Genomic DNA, 19,834 nt, shown 5'->3' with positions numbered 1-19,834 from the left:
ATAATTTCAGTGCATAAAACATTTATTTCCCTTAATTCATCCTCAATACTCCAGGGGTTCCGATCACTTACGATCTCTATACATTACCCTTGGGCTATCTCAGAGTAAAATTGAAGACAGCTCCATTATGATCTATCACATTTGCTTCTCTTTGCTTTTCTCCGTCAGTACTGACCATTTTTATCCATCAGGGTTGCTTCCCTCGTTTCTCCTCTCATTTCAATAGAAGTAAAACAAAGGGAAGTAACTATGATTGATCAGAGTAGTAAACTTTTACTTATACAGATAATGTTTGAAATATATCATTTAAGGTGGTTCGATACAGTTAGGCCTAATAATTTCCCCTCGTTTAATTTTCTTTAAGATTTGCTCACTGAAAGATTGGTTGATAAACTGTTTATTAAGGCTTTTATTTGAAATTTGACCGTGCGGTTTTGGAAATATTGCACTCTCAATAACCCTACTCTACCGTGTGTTTTTCTCAAAATACCGCGGTGGCCGAGTGGTTAAGATGTCCCGACATATTACCACAAGCCATCCACCTCTGGGATGCGGGTTCGAATCCCATGTGGGGCAGTTGCCAGGTACTGATCGCTGACCGGTGGTTTTTCTCCGGGTACTCCGGCTTTCCTCCACCAACAAACCTGGCACGTCCTTACATGACCCTGGCTGTTAATAGGACGTAAAACTAAACAAACCAAAATCAAAATACCATTTTACACACATATTTTCAAAGCTTGGTAATTGACTGAAATATTGCAAACAACAACATTTTTTATATTAATATGTAAGTTTATATGGTTATCAATGACCTCAATGTCGTTTCCACTCTTAAAAATACATTAATTGTGAATTTTTTACGCGAATGCGTGTAAATGAGGCCTAAAAATGGCCAATTTTTGCATTTGAATTTCAACTTAAACACCTTATTTCAAAAAATTGTGTCGTTTAATTTTCTTTATTTTTTGTCCACATAATTAGACAGTTGTTTGGGTTATGATGAAAGAATATAAAAAAAATGACAGCGGAATTTTTGAGTAATTAGCCTTTCTATACCCCTACCCCCTAAAAAATTACTTTTTTTTCACAATTATATTATCAGACCGAAATCGAGCGGTAATATTTTTATAAACAACATCTTATATATTCAACATAATAAAGTTTAATAGTCTTATAATATAAATTGTTATACCTGTTAAATTTATGTCACGATGCCACCGATTTGATGCTATACAAAGCTAAGAAATTGCACAAATAAGCTATTATTTTGCCTGGATATAATATCTGAGAAATGAATATGGAAAATATGAGAAATGAATATGGAAAATTTCATGTAAAGATTCCACTTTGATTACCCTTTAGACAATTCATGATTTTATATTGTTTTAGCGGAAAATATTTTATCAAAATCTATTCTTCCATCGTCAAGATATCTTAGCTTCAATAGTCGTTTGAGGCAGATATTCAAGCATAAATTTGAATTTGGCGCCAAAACTGTAGCGATGAAAAGCGTCTACGTGACAATGATCGAAGTTGATAACTTCAACTTAATCACAGCAATGTCGATAAAATCGATGTCATCATACACAAGTGTATATCTTTGTATGTATTTTTGAGAAGATATCTGCTATCTAATACATGTTGATATATATTTATTATCCTAAGTAAACTAAAACAGATTTTTGGATACTCAATATAACCTATACGGCAAGTGTACAGTAACATTACGCCTAAGAAAAAAATCTCTTATTCTGAATCCTCGATCTACGTTCAGCTGATTACTGTAGACAGGTAAATAATTAGTCTATGCCTACATGTACTTGTTTAGTTTCTATATCACAGATATAATACTGTTGTTGACACTAGTTTACGTGTGCTTTTTCATAAGATAATATTTGATCAACCGAATCCGAGTACTTCCATGCATTTTCAAAACAGGAAATACATGCATCATCTAATTACAGTAGTATGGCCTATTTCCTGTCGTACATGTATCATGTTTAGCTAATATGATCTTCAATAAGCGCTAACACGTTCGGGAAACACGACTTTATTTACTGTATACATATACGTAAGACATAGGCCTAACAGTTAACTAGGGGCCTACTGTAGACATATACATACAAAGTACGCAATATTCAAATATACTAGCTTGTAACAAATTGAACGAAAAGTAGAGGTGGGGATATGGAGAGATGGCAATATTTCTGTGTCTGTAGTTTTATACTAGAAGATTACTCGGCAAAATTGGAATATCTTGATTTTATTATGCATCTCCCTTGAAACACATGTATATTAAGTGTCAAATATTCACAGTTTAACGGAGTTGAAAAGAAAATGTTTTAATCACTTGATTGTTATGAAATCCCATTTTATTCAGTACAAGATTGAGTCCGTTTGTATGAGTTATGTAATTTGCTTCTCAAAAGATACATGTTGCTTCATGTTATATTAGCCTAGACAAATTCAAAGATCTGACAACATTATTTTTTCTAGTATGTCGAAACTGTGTCCTACACCTACCGTACAAACTTTGATTTTCACCCGGTATCAAGCTTTCGGCAAACCGAACTAAGTACAATATCGACAAATACTTCATTTATCGACTATACTATCCTGATTTTAACGTTAAAAGGTAAGATATCGTTTGACGGATAATATATAGATCGCTGTTCTAGTCACAAAAGAGTTTTCATGTGCAGTTCCGAATGGCGCATTCGATCACTATTCGGAACGTCCTTAAATACATCATACTGAATCCATTCAGACTATTTCAGACAAAATAATCATGATTTATTTTTTAATTGTGTAGTATTGCAATCGTTTGTTCTAGTCTGTTTTCATTTGCAACCTCCATAGAGAACCTTACATGAGTGTCTATGTAATATATAGATGAAATTTATTAAACGAGTTCAATAATTTGATCATCCTCGATATTCCAGGGGTTCCGATCACTAACGATCTCTACACCCCTGGACTATCTCATAGTAAAACTGGAGGCAACAGAACAGAACAGGTAATTTAGTCATTTGATGTACATCAAAAGAGCCGTATAACGGTACACTGTGGTTGACTGTGTGGCTTTGATGTTAGGCGTCGCTCTCTCTGTAGTCTTCAAAAGAAATCTTTGCTGGCCTGTGATTGGCCAAATGTTTTCCGCTGAACTGCCTTCAATTTCACTATGAGATAGTCCAGGGGTGTAGAGATCGTAAGTGATCGGAAGCCCTGGAATATCGAGGATGTAATTTGATATACCACGACGATATTTCGAGTTGTTAGACACCATTCATACCGAAATGATTAAATCTAAATCCGTTTTAATAACAACGTCAGTAGGACAAAAAGTGTAAGGTAGTATATTTACATTTTCACTGCAGTCCCACTATGTAACCTTACCGAACGTAGTTGGCAGTCATATAGAAAATTAACTTCAAGTGCTTATTATGACGTCATTATCATTGTGACTTCATACTTATCGTGCCTAGCGACCACGGAAGACGGCTGTTCAAATGGCTAGTCCATTCGTGACGATAACGAATGATTATCATTATAGAAGCTAAATTCCTTGGGATTTCATCATAGAATTGTAACCAAATGTGAATATTAGTCGGCGTTCATAGTCACTATGAATGCCAACTGAACAGGCAAATTCAACATGAAGCCCTAGTGCACTTCATGGAATTTGCCTCTGTCCAGTTTGCATTCATTTTGGCTATGAATGCCAACTGAAAGACGTTCAATGCTTAAATGAATTCGGTTGGCAACGAATATATATTCGTTTATGGAGCGTTATAGCTTATATTCGTTCACAACTGCGTCCGTACTACTGTATATATCCTTTAGACGGCCGCCAAGATTCGAACCTGACTCGATTTTGATACATGTAGTAGGTTATAGCAAATACCATTTAAAAGCAGTTTGCATCTAGATTTCGGTTTGATGCCATTTTTACAATAACAACAAACAGTACAGACTTCAAACAAGCAAAAACAGTCACCGGAAGTTCCCTTAAGATCTTTTCTATCGTTTAAGACCATCTGGATACCTGTATCTTGATAAATAAGCTCACAACGACAGGTTTCCGGGCACACATTAAAATCCGGATTTCAGACCTCAAGTTTTGATTTATTTGGCCACGTTCAAAGGTGATTTGTGACGTCACTAATGTATTGACCGAATCGATATTGACATGTTATATAGTGATAAACATTTACTTTTAAAAAAACTCGTATTTAGTTTTCAATGGTCTCAGTGGGGTTCCAGAAGGGTACATGAAAAGGGGCAAATGCATAATTACGCATAAATACATTACGGCCGTCCAAAGGATATGCAGACACCGCTCTGACAACTGCGTTCATACTACATATATGTGTATGTAGTACCATATACGCACTCAAAATGAGGATAAATCGTGATATTTACATCTTCCCTGTTTTGGTTTAAGACAGGACAAAGTTGATAGCTATGGTCGTCGTGGTTGCTAGGTTAAATAGACTGCGTATACGCCAATCAGGATGTAAATATTACACGAGCAAAACTACTGGATTGCAGACAGTCTATGTAATATTATAAGACTCTTTCATATGTGGATATGAAGGATAGGGATATTCTACCCGAGGGTCACAAAATGTAGTACAACCCGAGGCTTGCCGAGGGTTTTGCAACATTTTGTGACCCCGAGGGTAGAAAATCGATTTCCATACATGAAAAATTGCGCGATATTTTCAACAAAAAATTCAGTTGTTAGCATCTTTTATAGTAAAACCAGTCAAGTTTGTGAAAAAATGCTAAAATTGGGTAGCAATGAAGAAAAATAACAAAAAAAAAAGACATTAAATTTGTTTTCAGCTGAAAACTCACATGATGATTTTTTAAACATAATATTATCATTTCTCGATCACCTCACAGTAATTTAGCAATGTATTTTAATTAAAATCACGGTTACCTCTAGTTCTTGGAAACCAATGGGTTGCATAACCTTCAGCATACAGTTCATTACCTCTTTCAATCCAACCTTCATACACACAAGAATTATCATTACCAGTTGATAAAATCTAAAAACTCTTTTGATAAAATGTGTCTTTGATCCCCTACAAGCGTTCCAGAACAAAATAGAAATACTCCCCACATTGTCCTATACATATGCGTTAGGGTTTCCGTCGTTTTATGGTCTAGGAATAGAAAACCTTTGGTACTATTGTCACTAAAGCCTGGGTTTCTCATGTTCGGACCATTCGGGTTTCTCCCATTTGAATGTTGAGGCATCTGGGTTCTCCATCTTGCATGGCGGACTTTGCGTGGCTCATCTTGTTGTTAACACGAAGAGGAATTCAGTGCTGTGGTGACGTCTTATTTTGAATTGAGAATGTTTTAAATTGAGTGCATACATTATATGTTTTATGAAAGTTTGTGATGGTGAAAATTACAAGAAATACAAATTTTATCGATCATACAAAAGATTCGTATTTTTTTATATAAATACATGCGTTCCTATCATAGTCTGATTTTCAACTATTTGAATGAAAAGTGGTTTTATTTAAAAGTAGATTTGGTACATTAGAAAGTGAATTGATGTTTTATCGAAACTGTTAAACATCGAAGTTGTAATTCATTTCATTTTAATTTCGGTAAAATAATCAGTGGTTTCTCTGATTTCTCTCTGCAGGTAATATAATGGGTATGTTTACCAGGCAGATCGCCCAATTATCTAATATACAGTCACAGGCTTTAGCGCCTTACTGGTACTTTTACATATGGTAATTATTATAATCCCTCTTTATAAAAATCGTCATCAACGGACACAGTTGACTGCACACACGTGCATAGGGTAATTGTAAAAGGAATGGTTTTGTATAAATGGTAATAAAAGACTTTATCATATTTTTCTTCCTTCTTAAAATCATAATGTTGCAGTACTTAACCAACTGATGTATCGCATTTTCCATTTTAACTTAATAAAACATTATTACCAGTTTCGTTTACATTTTAAATTTTAATCGCATGGTTTTGAGGTGTGTGCTTGTCATGGTAATCTCTTCTATAAATTATATTTATAGCACTGAGTTGTAGAAAGTTTTCTTTTCTTCGTAACTAAATGCGCTGAGAAATCACTGAGATATGTGATATACATATATATGTGTATGTCTTCACTTCTTGTATAAAACACTAATTACAGGGGACTGTGTTATGTTTTTCTCTACAACAAATATCATAGGGAGCTGCTATTTATCTACGACTGTCTTAACTAAAACGCATACTAAGTAAAGTAGCTATTACAAGGAATAGCGGGCAATACCAATCTGGTTTCCAGCCTGATTACTCTACTGTACATCAAATGATTGAATGATCACAATAAATTTATGTGAAAAACTAGAAAAAAAAATGCAGCCGCCTTGTTTTCTGTGATATTTCTAATGCGCTGTCAATAAACAGCTATGGTACAGTTGGAAAACTTCAAAATTGGTTTAAAATAAATGCCTGTAATCGCCGACAGCAAGTTAATTTTTGTAGGAAATACTAGGACCGTTTTGTATTATTTTTAATTAATGACAGACCTGGTGATTTTATATTGTTTTCGGGTGAGCCTTGACAAAGTCCTCACAGGCCTGTGTCAAAATATGCAGGTCCATCAAGATCTATACTTCAAATAATTACTTTCACAAACGGTCAAACCGTATACCTGGCGGCAAACGAAAACAGCAAAGTACAAGCGCAAATGCTGGTGTTCCGCAAAGGTAAGCTTTAGGTCCATTACTATTGATTATGTATATAAATGACATATATCTGATAATTTTGAAAGTCAATAAAACTATTTGCGAATGCCACTTCATTATCATGTTCTGAAGGTCATTTCTAAATACTAAAACCAAATTAAACCATTACGAAATTGATGGTAAAATTCAATTTCTAGACAACAGAAGCTCTACTTATTTCCAATATTGAATTACATGGTATTGCTTAAAACTGTAATAATGTTAGTATAGAATGTGTTGATAGCCATAAGCACCCGGGAATTATTCTGATGCTAACTGTATATGAAACAATCATATCATTTTTTTCGGGAGAAGTACATGTACGCGTATTTCGAACGCTGAAATATATTTTGACAGTACAGATCTAGAGTACTGATCATGAGTACTGCAGAAAGTCATTATATTTACATATCAGTTTAGAACAGCAGCACATCCTCGATACTCCAGGGCTTCCGATCACTAGCGATCTCTACACCCCTGGACTATCTCATAGTGAAATTGAAGGCAGTTCAGCCGAAAACATTTGACCAATCACAGGCCAGCAAAGATTTCCTTTGAAGACTACAGAGAGAGCGATGACTAATAGGAGATTTCAGAAAAGATGGCGTGACGTCACAGAAAGTTTTACATCCGGGTCCTCAAAGGTACAAACACAGTATGGCGACTAATAAAAACAATAACAGATACGTACATCGCTGCTACACAATCGGATACTTTGACAAAAGTATACACATTCATACTTGCAAATTCCGATTTTAAATTGTTTCTTTATTGTTTCAGAGGTTACAGACATTTATATTTTTGTATTTACAATTGTTTATTGCTGATATATTAATATGTGTAGTGTTGAATGAAGCCAGCTAAATGTCGGGCCGTCACAGTACCCGTTTTTTCTTCACATGGTAGAAATCCTAAAAGTTTTAGAATCATTGATATATTTCTGTTTTATAGTAAAACTGTTCACATTACTAATAACCACTGTGAACCACATTGCCAGACGGATGCCAAATCACCTCAGCGGTGTTTAATCTGAAAATGTAATTAACCAACACATATCTCAATAAGTCTTGTACTAGAATACCCTTTTCCGGTGTATATCTTCCTTTAATGATGCTTTTTTTACACTTATATGCAGTTTCGCAATGTACATGCTAAAGGGCTGCCGAGATCTCGAAAATTAAAATGGTGAAATCGTTCAGTTTATAATGCTATGTAGAGTTATATTTTTAATGTCAGTCGCTTTTATTCCATGGACCTGCTAGTGAAGTCCAAATTGAAGTGATATTTACTAAGACCAAAAACTAGGTAGAATGAATCATCGTAATACTGGTAAATGCCGACAGGACACATATTCGAAAATCCTAAAGATACTAAAAGTTTGTTTAAAATCGATACGTACTAAAATGACTATAATGTCATACAATAAAAATTTCTGACCAAAAAATTATTTTTTTGCTGATCTATAGACCGGCAGTACTGAAATGTCTAAAAGCAAACATGGTGACATCACACATAAGGCACAGTCTGGTGGGATCTCATTATATAAACTTGTAACAATTTCTGGATATTTGCAATATTCTGTCATATGTTTTACTCATAAGTGGCTAGCTTAGGCCAGAAAATAAACCTCGTAATGCATATTATATTTATATCTATATTATTGTACATATTTTTATTTATTTTGTAAATTTAATGTAACAATTATCGGATGGTCGTACTATTTATTACAATAAAATGTAAACAAAAATCGAAGCGGCTGTGTTCCCACCATGTTAATGTGTACAGATATATATACAGAGTTGTACCTTTGAGCGCCCGGATGTACCTTTGTGTGACGTCATCGCCATCTTTTCTGAAATCTCCTATTATGTAAACTGTAACTAATCCTCAGATCCTTATAGGCTCTGGCAGTGCTAGCTTAGTCCACTAAACCTGCCTACATGTAGTTTTTTTATACATTTATTTTGTAGTTTGTCTAATGTCCCAAAAATATTTCTAACGCGCTACATTGAATATGTCTGTATCCCATTGCGTTCATACCACCTTTAACGCAATCAAAACACTGTTCAATCTCTATATATACCATAAGAAAGGTTATGATCTGCTCAAATGCTAGCTGTGATTACAAAAAATACAAATAATTTTGAATGAAACCATATAATGTATAGTGTAAGCCTATAGAAATATCAAAGTAATTTCACGTCTATACTCTGACTAAATAAAGTGTGAAAAGGTAAAAGATCGAATGAAATACCGGTTATAAATACATGTATATGAATCTATACGTGCGAGAGACTTCACGCATGCGTAATCCGAACAGGAAGTTTTAAAGGTAAATCGTACCGATCTCGCTCGAGTGGACAGGTGAATGGAGAGTATACGTCTACAAACCAAGATTGTGAGCCTGTATTTATAAACCAGACGTGTCTCGTGTGTTGTGGTTGACTATAATACCGGAATTTGTCGATGTCATTTCTGCGAAAATTTGTTGATATTATGTGAGAGACAGTCGAAATGTCGGCGTTTTTCACCTGATAGTCTGCTACGATATCGCCCCAGGTAAGTTGAGTGTAAGGTTTGCAGTGGCTGACAGTGTGTACAGGTGTACTATCTGTAGTGTCACACCTGTTTCCCTAATTGACATCAGAAAGGTATACCCCTACTCTAATCATAATTAACTAAACAAACTGGTATATTAAAATATGAAGCACGCATACTAGCAATGGCAGGTCCAGCGCCTGTGCATGACATCATTGTAACGTCAACGTTATATCACATCAGAGATTTAAATATAATACTATTTTAGATCTCTGATCACATATGTAGCTATATAGATGTACATCGTTCATTCACAAGAGGTTGATAGTTTATCAATAACATAATATAAATATTACAAAAATAAGTTAACTCTATATAAAAACACAATCAAGGATTTATAAGTGAGAAGGATTCGTGACTGTCTCTTTACATTACTAAACACCATGCGAGACGCCTATGAACCGGGAATAAAAACCGTTTTTCTCAACAAATACTTGTCTTATCGAGTCAAACGAAACGCCATTGTAAAGTTTATTAAATTTCACAACGTATATTACTTGCTTTAAAGACGGAATATTTAGAGGATATGTCTTAAATTTTCGTTAAAAATAGTCGACAGCTCATGAAATGACGGCCCCGCTTCAGAAAGTAAGACGGTAACCCTCGCACCCGCAAGCTACATCAAAGGCTGCGCCGGCGGATATCAAAGGAAAATCAGTCGTCGCCCAACGTCACGGTCAGTGCACAAACACAAAAGCGCCTGCCTTGGACTTCCCCAAAACCCAGTGTGACTTATCCTTCTCATATACGTCCTTGACACAATATAGGGGATATTTCTTATATATACAATTATAATAACTATATGCTATATATTATTGACAGAATGTCAAGCTCCTATATACGGTTGTAGTGAAATGGTTATAAGTGATAAAATATGAAAATCGAAACAAAAACAAAAAAACGAAAAAAACAGGGAATATGTCATCAACATAATCTTATTGAGGAAGTTTTCATATCAAGGAAAATGAAAAATTTCTTTGTTAAAAAAATTCAAGGAATTATTTGTCCCAATAAGTGCCCAGGGTTCTTTAAATTGAAAACATAAACAGACACATTATAGAACCTAATTTGGACTTACATTTCACAAAGAAATTGAGCCATTAAACAATTTGCAAAAGATATAAAAAGAGAACCACTACACACCTTTCATTGTTTCAGTCTGAATTTAATAAGAATTTAAGTAAGTGAAATTTAACCCTCAAAAAGGGGAGGGTCGTTTTAGGGATGGGGCGGGTATTGGGTTGATTACGGTAATCTGATTTTTGTCATTGTTATATTATACTTTTACAGTTATTTATAGAAATGTAAATTTCAGCTTAATTGTTCTAATTTTGGGACTGGATTGTCAAATTTGTTAAATTTAATTTTGCTTTTAATTTTGCTAGATATTTTGGAGTCAATGGGCTATGTAATAAATGCATCTGAAACTACATTAGATGGGTACATGTATATTTATACTGTTTAATTACTCCCTATTTACACTGGAAACTTATATTCAAAATCCACATTAAATGCAATCAGCTAAGTTCCAGAAACTCTTAAGCTATTAGTTATAATAACTGTGCAAAAATATGATGTTGTGGTGGTCGAATGTGTCATGACATATTACCTCAGTGAAGCCCTCCACCTCTTGGTCACAAGTTTGAATGCTATATAGGGCAGTTGCCAGGTACTGACCACTGGTCGGTGGTTTATTCTCTGGGTGCTATGGCTTTTCAGGTCCACCACATAATTCTGGCACGTCCATAAATATCCCTGGAACCAAATATCTATACATGTATTTCCAGTACTTTAGGATCATCAGATATGTCTACATCAAAAATCAAAATATAAAAATAATGAACCAGCTACTTTTGTAGGATTTACAAAAAAATTATCTGAAGTTAAGTATACTAGATTTTCACTCTGCAGTAGCGGGCTAGTTCAGATGTCTCTAAATATAACTTCAAGCCCTCCACCTGTGGGTCGCGAGTTTGAATTCCAAGTGTGGCAGTTGCTAGGTACAGACCCCTGGTTTGCTCTGGGTACTCCGGCTTTCCTCCACCAACAAAACCTGGCACACCCATACATGACCCTGACTATTAATAAGGTATTAAACTAACTATATATAAACTCAAACCCAAAGCTCCAGTACTGTGGAGATGTAATGGGTTGGTTCTCAAAACGAGCTAGAAATAATAGTCATTCCACAGGAACTGCGCAAGTCCTAAAACTAAATGTCTGGCCATAGCCATGTTAGGTATGTGTTTGATTTATTTGTATATTTCATCCTTTGTAACATATTTCCTTGATCATATACTATTGTGCATGTATATATAAGAATGGCTTAAAATGTGGATTATATGATAGAACTGTACTTTACATTTAGAAACATACATATATGTACATTTTGCATAACCTGTATAACTACATTAGTTATCTCCCCTTTTGGTACAATCACTATCACGTTTGAGATGGCACCATGACATAAAAAAAATCATTTGTTAACTTATTCACCCCTGAAATTCAATAATAGACTGATCTAGTCTTTGACTTGGACCAGCCTAAATGTGTCTACAAGGGTAAATATGTTAATTAAAAAAGTAGAACCTGCTCAATTTATTATAACAAATGACATGTTAACAAAGTATTAATACAGAGCTTCATAATATCTTCATATTTGAAATGACTCTCAGGGATCAATCTAGCTCTGATTTATTACCGTTTATGGATAAATTTCCCCTAAAGGAATGAATTTGCCTCTTGCCTAAAATTCCCCTGAAGATTTAAAAATTCCCCATTTGAAGCCTAAAAAATGACCGTTTTTGTAACACAATTTCCCCTGAATCATTAAGCACCTTTTCATGTTTTTCAAAAATTTAAATGCTCTAGGAAGTTACTGTGTCGAATACAGTAAACTGTTTGTGTCCTGAGCCCCAGTTGATGACATTGTAATGTCACGTTTGTGTTTTGTAACGTATTATCCCTATTAGTTCTAGCTGTTTAACACTATATGTATATTAAGTACGTAATGTAGATGACAGTTGTTTTGATGGAATTATATGGTCTGTAAGATATTACAAGTCCGATTATTAAATCATACTGCCGTTAATTACCATAGAAACTTGCTCTATCAGCCTGGTCTTACTGTACAGTGAAACTTAACTGCCTTAGCAACTACCTCTGTATAAAGACTGTCTGCTTAATAAGAATCTTTTCCAGGATACTAAATGACCAATTTCAGCACACAAAGACTCTGTCTCTTGGGTGGTCTTTATAGACAGGTTTGACTACAAGACTCTTTCATATGTGGATATGAAGGATATATAGGGATATTCTACCCGAGGGTCACAAAAGCCTCGGATTTTACAACATTTTGTGATCCCGAAGGTAGAATATCCCTATCCTTCATATCCACTTATGAAAGAGTATTTTTCTTTCATACCTCGATGTTTTATTGCAATTTTACAACAATATTAATATCCCACCATTTTGAAATAAATTCGAAGAAATCCACGGCTGAAAGTCAATTTTTCATACATAAAAAATTACGTGATATTTTCAACATAAATTCTGTTGTTTGCATCTTTTATAGTAAAACCAGTCAAGTTTGTGGAAAAAAATGTAAAAAAATTACCGAGGAAATAGAAATTTCGTTGACGCTGTGACGTCATGAGGCTTTATTGCATGGGTAGCCATGCAATACAGCCTCAGGCGGCATGAGTGTATTGCCCTAGACCAGCCAGTATTATGCCCATAGGTAGGAAAGAAAATACAGTAAAGCATGCATAACAGGGCATCCATTAGACCCTGAGAGTATGGTTTTGACTGCCAAAAATCAGAATTGACTCTTGAGTGTGAAGCACATATCTATATATCATATGTTTTGACTCTTCAGCTTTCTGAGAAATTGTGATATGACTCCAGATACATCTAAAAGTCAAAGGTCAACTGGATCATGCTCTGGTATAAATACTATCTGCTTAATAAGACCACTTTTCTAGGATCTCAAATAGCTATTTTCAACCTGTACATAAAGACCACCTAAGCTTGCTGGGTATATAAAGACAATTTTTCGTCTGTCCCTTAATAGGTGGTCTATATACACAGGTAATACTGTTTATAATTATCTGCAGGGATCAATCTAGCTCTGATTTATTACCGTTTATGGGTGAATTTCCCCTCAAGGAATGAATTCCCCTCTGGCCTAAAACTCCCCTGAAGATTTAAAAATTCACCATTTGAAGCTAAAAATTGACTGCTTTTGTAACACAATTTCCCCTATGACTCATTTTCCATTATTTTTTTAAGACTTTTAATTGCAAATTTCTTTTTATTTATCATACAGCTACTGCATATTTTATGATAAACTCAAATTTTTCATTAATGAGCTTAAAATCTTGCTCTACTAAATCTAAATATAAAATAAGTTGTTTTACAGTCCTTTTTCATGAAAATGAATATAATTTTGGACCAAAAAAAGAAGATTCAAATTCCGCTATATTTCGCCAAACTTTTCCCCTATTTTGAAAAAGGGTAGATTGATCCCTGAGCTGTATGATGGTTTGTGTCTCACTCTGTTTGCAATTAAAAAACTTTATTTTAAATTCATGCCAGTCGAAGTACAGACTGACTCAACTAAACTTGCTATATATATTTTATATTGTAAAATCTAAAAAATCATAAATAATTCCCAAAGTTTTATTTACATATTTCCATATAGCCACATGGCTAACATCCGATCATGAGAAGCATCACCCTGTGTCCATGGTCCACTCTCATCCACCCTGTTCTGACTATAGTAATTTAATGCTTTGCTTTTATATATATATATCACAGGTCGGGAAAATTATGGTCTTCTGTATATGGTTTAACTGCATTCTGTGTTTTAATTTCTGGATATGATACGTAATAATTTAACAAAATAACTACATAATAGGTAAGTCACTTTAAATCGGTTAATTACAGGTAAATATAGTATTGACCTTATACAAGTAAATAGTCTACAAATAGAGATAATATCCAGGATATATTTACTGTACATGTATTAGACAGATGAGATATATCTATTGGGAGAAGAACGGACTCAAATATTTGACGCGCCCCAACCTAAAATTCTCTGCTACTGCGTGATGTATATATTTATATACCTGCGAATAGATAACGTGTCTATATTTAGAAGGATAAGTAGGTAGAGTGACCTTTGACCTCACGTATATAAGCTATTATATATAGGTGTTAAACCGCTTTATGGTGGGATAACAGTGCATTAGAGATAATGCTTTGAACACAGTGTATATTATATATATGAAGTCACTCAGAGATTTGAATGTTGGGTTTGTATTGAAATACACACTGGGAAGTCTGTTGAGGCATAGTAATATTTATTGAGTACATCTACAATTTGAAAAAAAAAATCACCTGCTTTCATTAGGTATTGAATGAGGCTATTGTTTAAAATACTATAGTGATAAATATAAAAGGGAAAATATAAAATTTTCTGATGAATAAGTAGACAAGGAAGTAAACCAGCCTTTAAGCTTGATAATGAAATCATGCAATGATTTTACGGAAATTGATGATCTTAATCTTGTACAGGTGTATTCTATATGCATATTTTTGTGAGAGGGGTGTGGTGGCCTAGTGGTTAAGATGTCCTGATAGCTTACCACAAGCCCTTCACCTCTGCATCCTATGTTTGGATCCTATGTGGTGTATGTACAGACTGCTGGTCAGTGGCTTTTCTCCGGGTACTGTGGTTTTCTTCCATCAAAAAACCTGGCATGACCTTAAATGAACCTGACTGTAATAAACTATTCAAACCAAACATTCCATTCAGGGATTAATTTTGGAATTAATAAAAAAATAAAACGACCAACTGGAAGCACGAGTTGACCATCATCAATTTTGAAAATGTATATATTTATTACAGCTAAATAATTGTCATTTCTCAGATAATGTTGGAAGGATCTTTTCTGAAATCCATCAGAGGGAAACTGAAGCAGTGTTATATATATAATTATATATATTATAATATGAGCCGGAGCGACTGCAATAGATCCTCAAATGTTTGACATCAAGATCCTTGAAGGATGTTGAAATTATTTGGCCAATATTGTCTGAAATGCCAATAAAAGTTTGTGAATGGTACGTGATGTAGCAAAAAACAACATGTAGTGATTGTGGGTTGCATGTTAATGACCATAGACTCTTCAATGTACATTGTATATGGTCAACTAAAGGATAATGGTTAAGAGGGAGAATATGCCGCTTCCATCCATGAGTAGGTTGCATCCGGACCATTCATTCCTTATATAGATAAAATGGCTAATTGGCCTGTATGCCTTATATGGTAAGATTTATTGACAGCTCTGACCTGAGGTCAGGCCATGAAATATCAATAAACTTAAAGGTTCTCAGTCAATTGTTTGTCATCACAAGTACATGTGTTATTGATTAGAATCATTATCCACTGACGTCCATATTCTGTATTCTGTGTAACAGCCAGAGTCATGTAAGGATGTGCCGGGTTTGATGGTGGAGGAAAACCTGAGTACACAGAGAAAACCACCGACCAGCGATTATTACCTGGCAACTGCCACACATGGGATTCAAACTCTCGACCCAGAGGTGGCAGGCAATTGTGTCGGGACATAGTAACCACTTGGTCACCGCGGCCCAAATCGTGTTTGTGAGCAAAACAAATATTGTAAAAGAGAAGAAATGATTATGTCATTAAATAAATAGATAATAAATAGATAGACAAAAACAAAACTAAAACAAATCTGCAATCTCAAGTGCTTTCACAGCTACCACTGTTCTTCAGGTACAGCAATCAGGATCTGCTGAAGAACAGTGGTAGCTGTGAAAGTGCTAGAGATTGCAGATTAGTTTTAGTTTTGTGTTTTCTATTTTAATTCCATCACAAGGATATTCAACATTTGTTTATAATATATATATGTAACTAAGATTAGTACTATATTTTTAATACATGCAGGTGCAATCACATATACAACTTGTAGCCATTTATGTACGGTAAATGTCGCAAACTCTTTATTAGCCAATAATGGTGACTTAATTTTCTAATGATGTTGGACTCAGATGAGATTCTGAGAGATGAGACAAATCAGATAATCAAACTAATAATTGCTTTTGTTAATTGATTTCTATGGTAAAAGCTTTCAAAGACTTTGATTCATTGAGGCTCAATTTAAAGATCGATCACATCGTATTTAGTGGTTATATTTTAGCTGATAGCATGGTCCTCCCAAACATAACACTACTAAATGGTTGACCTTGGCTGTGTTACGACATTAACAACAGTCAGTTGACAGCTAGGATCATGTTACTCTGCAAAGGTTTCAAAAAAACAGCCACATTATTCAATGTAGTACACCTTGGCCTGTATATGATTTCATCACACTCGGATGTAAGGCTAAGAATATTTGAATATCACTGAGTCATTGACCTATTGTACAGTACATGTATTTAAGTATAACCGATATGTACTTTCAAGGTCATGACAGTTATAAATGTTGAAATCATAATACCTGACTATCTAATAACAATTGAGCTAAGAAAACTCCAAATATTCTGAACCTTGAATTTCCTGAGAAATTAAGTTCTCGGGGTAGTCTTAATGTTAAATTATTTCCAAACCCTATGTAAATGTTTGAGTATAAATGTTTATAAGCTATTGTGTGCTTACTATACCTGTACTTATATAAATGTCCTAAGTATACATGTAGTTACGGCTAATTAAGTAATGTTTCATAGAGTTTTAAGTGTCAGAATATGGAATCTTCTTTTTTATTTTTGGCAAAGAATATACATACCGTATTCATCATAACTTTAACATGTCTCCCTGTTTCTGGAGAAGGAGTTGAAGTTGTATAAACGCCCTCATTCCATGGATTTAACGATATATTTTACATGTGATGCCTCTGACATCAGCGTTGTATCCAATATCACATGAACTTGTGAGGCTTTTACATGTGAATCATGACATCACAATGAGTCTGAAAGCTTAAAAGGTATACCCACATATTTAATGTAACAGATAGCTTAAAAGGTATACCCACATATTTAATGTAACAGATAGCTTAAAAGGTATACCCACATATTTAATGTAACAGATAGCTTAAAAGGTATACCCACATATTTAATGTAACAGATAGCTTAAAAGGTATACCCACATATTTAATGTAACAGATAGCTTAAAAGGTATACCCACATATTTAATGTAACAGATAGCTTAAAAGGTATACCCACATATTTAATGTAACAGATAGCTTAAAAGGTATACCCACATATTTAATGTAACAGATAGCTTAAAAGGTATACCCACATATTTAATGTAACAGATAGCTTAAAAGGCATATACACATATTTAATGTAACAGATAGCTTAAAAGGCATATACACAAATTTAATGTAACAGATAGCTAAAAGGCATATACACATATTTAATGTAACAGATAGCTTAAAAGGCATATACACATATTTTAATGTAACAGATAGCTTAAAAGGCATATACACATATTTAATGTAACAGATAGCTTAAAAGGCATATACACATATTTAATGTAACAGATAGCTTAAAAGGCATATACACATATTTAATGTAACAGATAGCTTAAAAGGCATATACACATATTTAATGTAACAGATAGCTTAAAAGGCATATACACATATTTAATGTAACAGATAGCTTAAAAGGCATATACACATATTTAATGTAACAGATAGCTTAAAAGGCATATACACATATTTAATGTAACAGATAGCTTAAAAGGCATATACACATATTTAATGTAACAGATAGCTTAAAAGGCATATACACATATTTAATGTAACAGATAGCTTAAAAGGCATATACACATATTTAATGTAACAGATAGCTTAAAAGGCATATACACATATTTAATGTAACAGATAGCTTAAAAGGCATATACACATATTTAATGTAACAGATAGCTTAAAAGGCATATACACATATTTTAATGTAACAGATAGCTTAAAAGGCATATACACATATTTAATGTAACTGATAGCTTAAAAGGCATATACACATATTTAATGTAACAGATAGCTTAAAAGGCATATACACATATTTAATGTAACAGATAGCTTAAAAGGCATATACACATATTTAATGTAACAGATAGCTTAAAAGGCATATACACATATTTAATGTAACAGATAGCTTAAAAGGCATATACACATATTTAATGTAACAGATAGCTTAAAAGGCATATACACATATTTAATGTAACAGATAGCTTAAAAGGCATATACACATATTTAATGTAACAGATAGCTTAAAAGGCATATACACATATTTAATGTAACAGATAATGTGCCATGAGTACAGAATTAGTCAAAATAAAGCTGATATTTTTTCGTGCACAACTAACATTTTGGTTTACTAATAAGCGCCCCCTCTTGGTTACATTTTTTTTAGCGCCCTGGGCGCCAACTACGGCAAATGCGGTGTCATCAAAAAAGTGTCCCCCATTAAAAAAGTATCTGGATACTTTTTTGATGGGGGATGCAAATTTGATATGACAGCGGAATCCATACTCTGCCTACATTGCACATCATGCAGACACCGTTAGCACATTGTGTAGACTTCACATTGTGTAAACATGCATACATGTGATTTCACACAACTATGCATTCTATTTCGTTATGCCTTCGGCTTGCGAGGGTATCAATCAGCATATCCTTCTGTATACATCGTATACACAACACCACGCACTCGAAAGGAAATATATACCCTCTTAGCCTCAGGCTATATCTCATAGAATGCCTCTCATCCATCATATCCTTGAGGATACTTGGATGAGGGGGACATGTTTTCTTGATTAACATTGTTGGAATAGGAGACAAAGTTTGACTTTATTTCATATACCATGTTCAAGGAGGTAGATACCAAAAAAGGATACATTATTCGACCCAATAAGCGCCCAGGGCGTTTAAAAAATTGAAAAGGTGCTAATAAGACATAATTGTTGCAAATCTAGACAGTTTTGTGTAGTTTTGGTCTTTATTTATACATGTGCAATTGAAATCGAGGCCTCAAAAAGTGGGAGGGGCGTTTATAGGGACATGGACACTTTGGGTCGAATACGATAAGTCACTCTGGGTTTTGAACAAATACACCATGAGCGCTTTTGTATTTGTGTTATTTGGATATGCGTCAGCCCAAACTTTTGATATATAGCTTAATGCGGGTACAAGGATTCCCATAATCTTACTTTCTGAAGTGGGCAGTTATTAGATGAAATTGTAATTTTTAGCTCGCCTATTCGAAGAATAGGGGGAGCTAATGTTGTCGCGTCGGCGTCAGCGTTGGCGTCCCATTTCACGTTAAAGTTTTTGAGCAAGTTTCTGTTTCGTCAATTGTTTAAGCTTAAGTCATCATAAATGTTTATGATTTTATTAGGGCAGGATCAATATATTGATATACCGATATGTATCGGTTTTCATAAGCGTATCGAATAT

At 34.2% G+C, this 19,834-nt stretch overlaps 1 protein-coding gene across 3 annotated transcripts in view; it reads left to right on the top strand.

Annotated features, from left to right (window-relative positions):
- The window catches only part of LOC138309316 (rho GTPase-activating protein 18-like), a 76,751-nt gene that overhangs the window by 15,825 nt on the left and 41,092 nt on the right, over nt 1-19,834 (top strand). For 2 of the 3 annotated variants that reach the window (XR_011206248.1, XM_069250488.1), the window contains exon 1: nt 9,078-9,311. The exons of the other annotated variant lie outside the window; for it this stretch is intronic. The gene's annotated coding sequence lies outside the window, so the exon portion shown is untranslated. Of the gene's footprint in view, nt 1-9,077; nt 9,312-19,834 lie in introns of those variants that run through there. 3 annotated transcript variants of the gene reach the window in all.

The sequence above is a fragment of the Argopecten irradians genome, chromosome 15, assembly GCF_041381155.1.
Source record: "Argopecten irradians isolate NY chromosome 15, Ai_NY, whole genome shotgun sequence".
Taxonomy (NCBI): Eukaryota; Metazoa; Mollusca; class Bivalvia; order Pectinida; family Pectinidae; genus Argopecten; species Argopecten irradians.
Note: the sequence above shows the minus strand (reverse complement) of the source record. Positions and strands in the feature narration are given on the sequence as shown.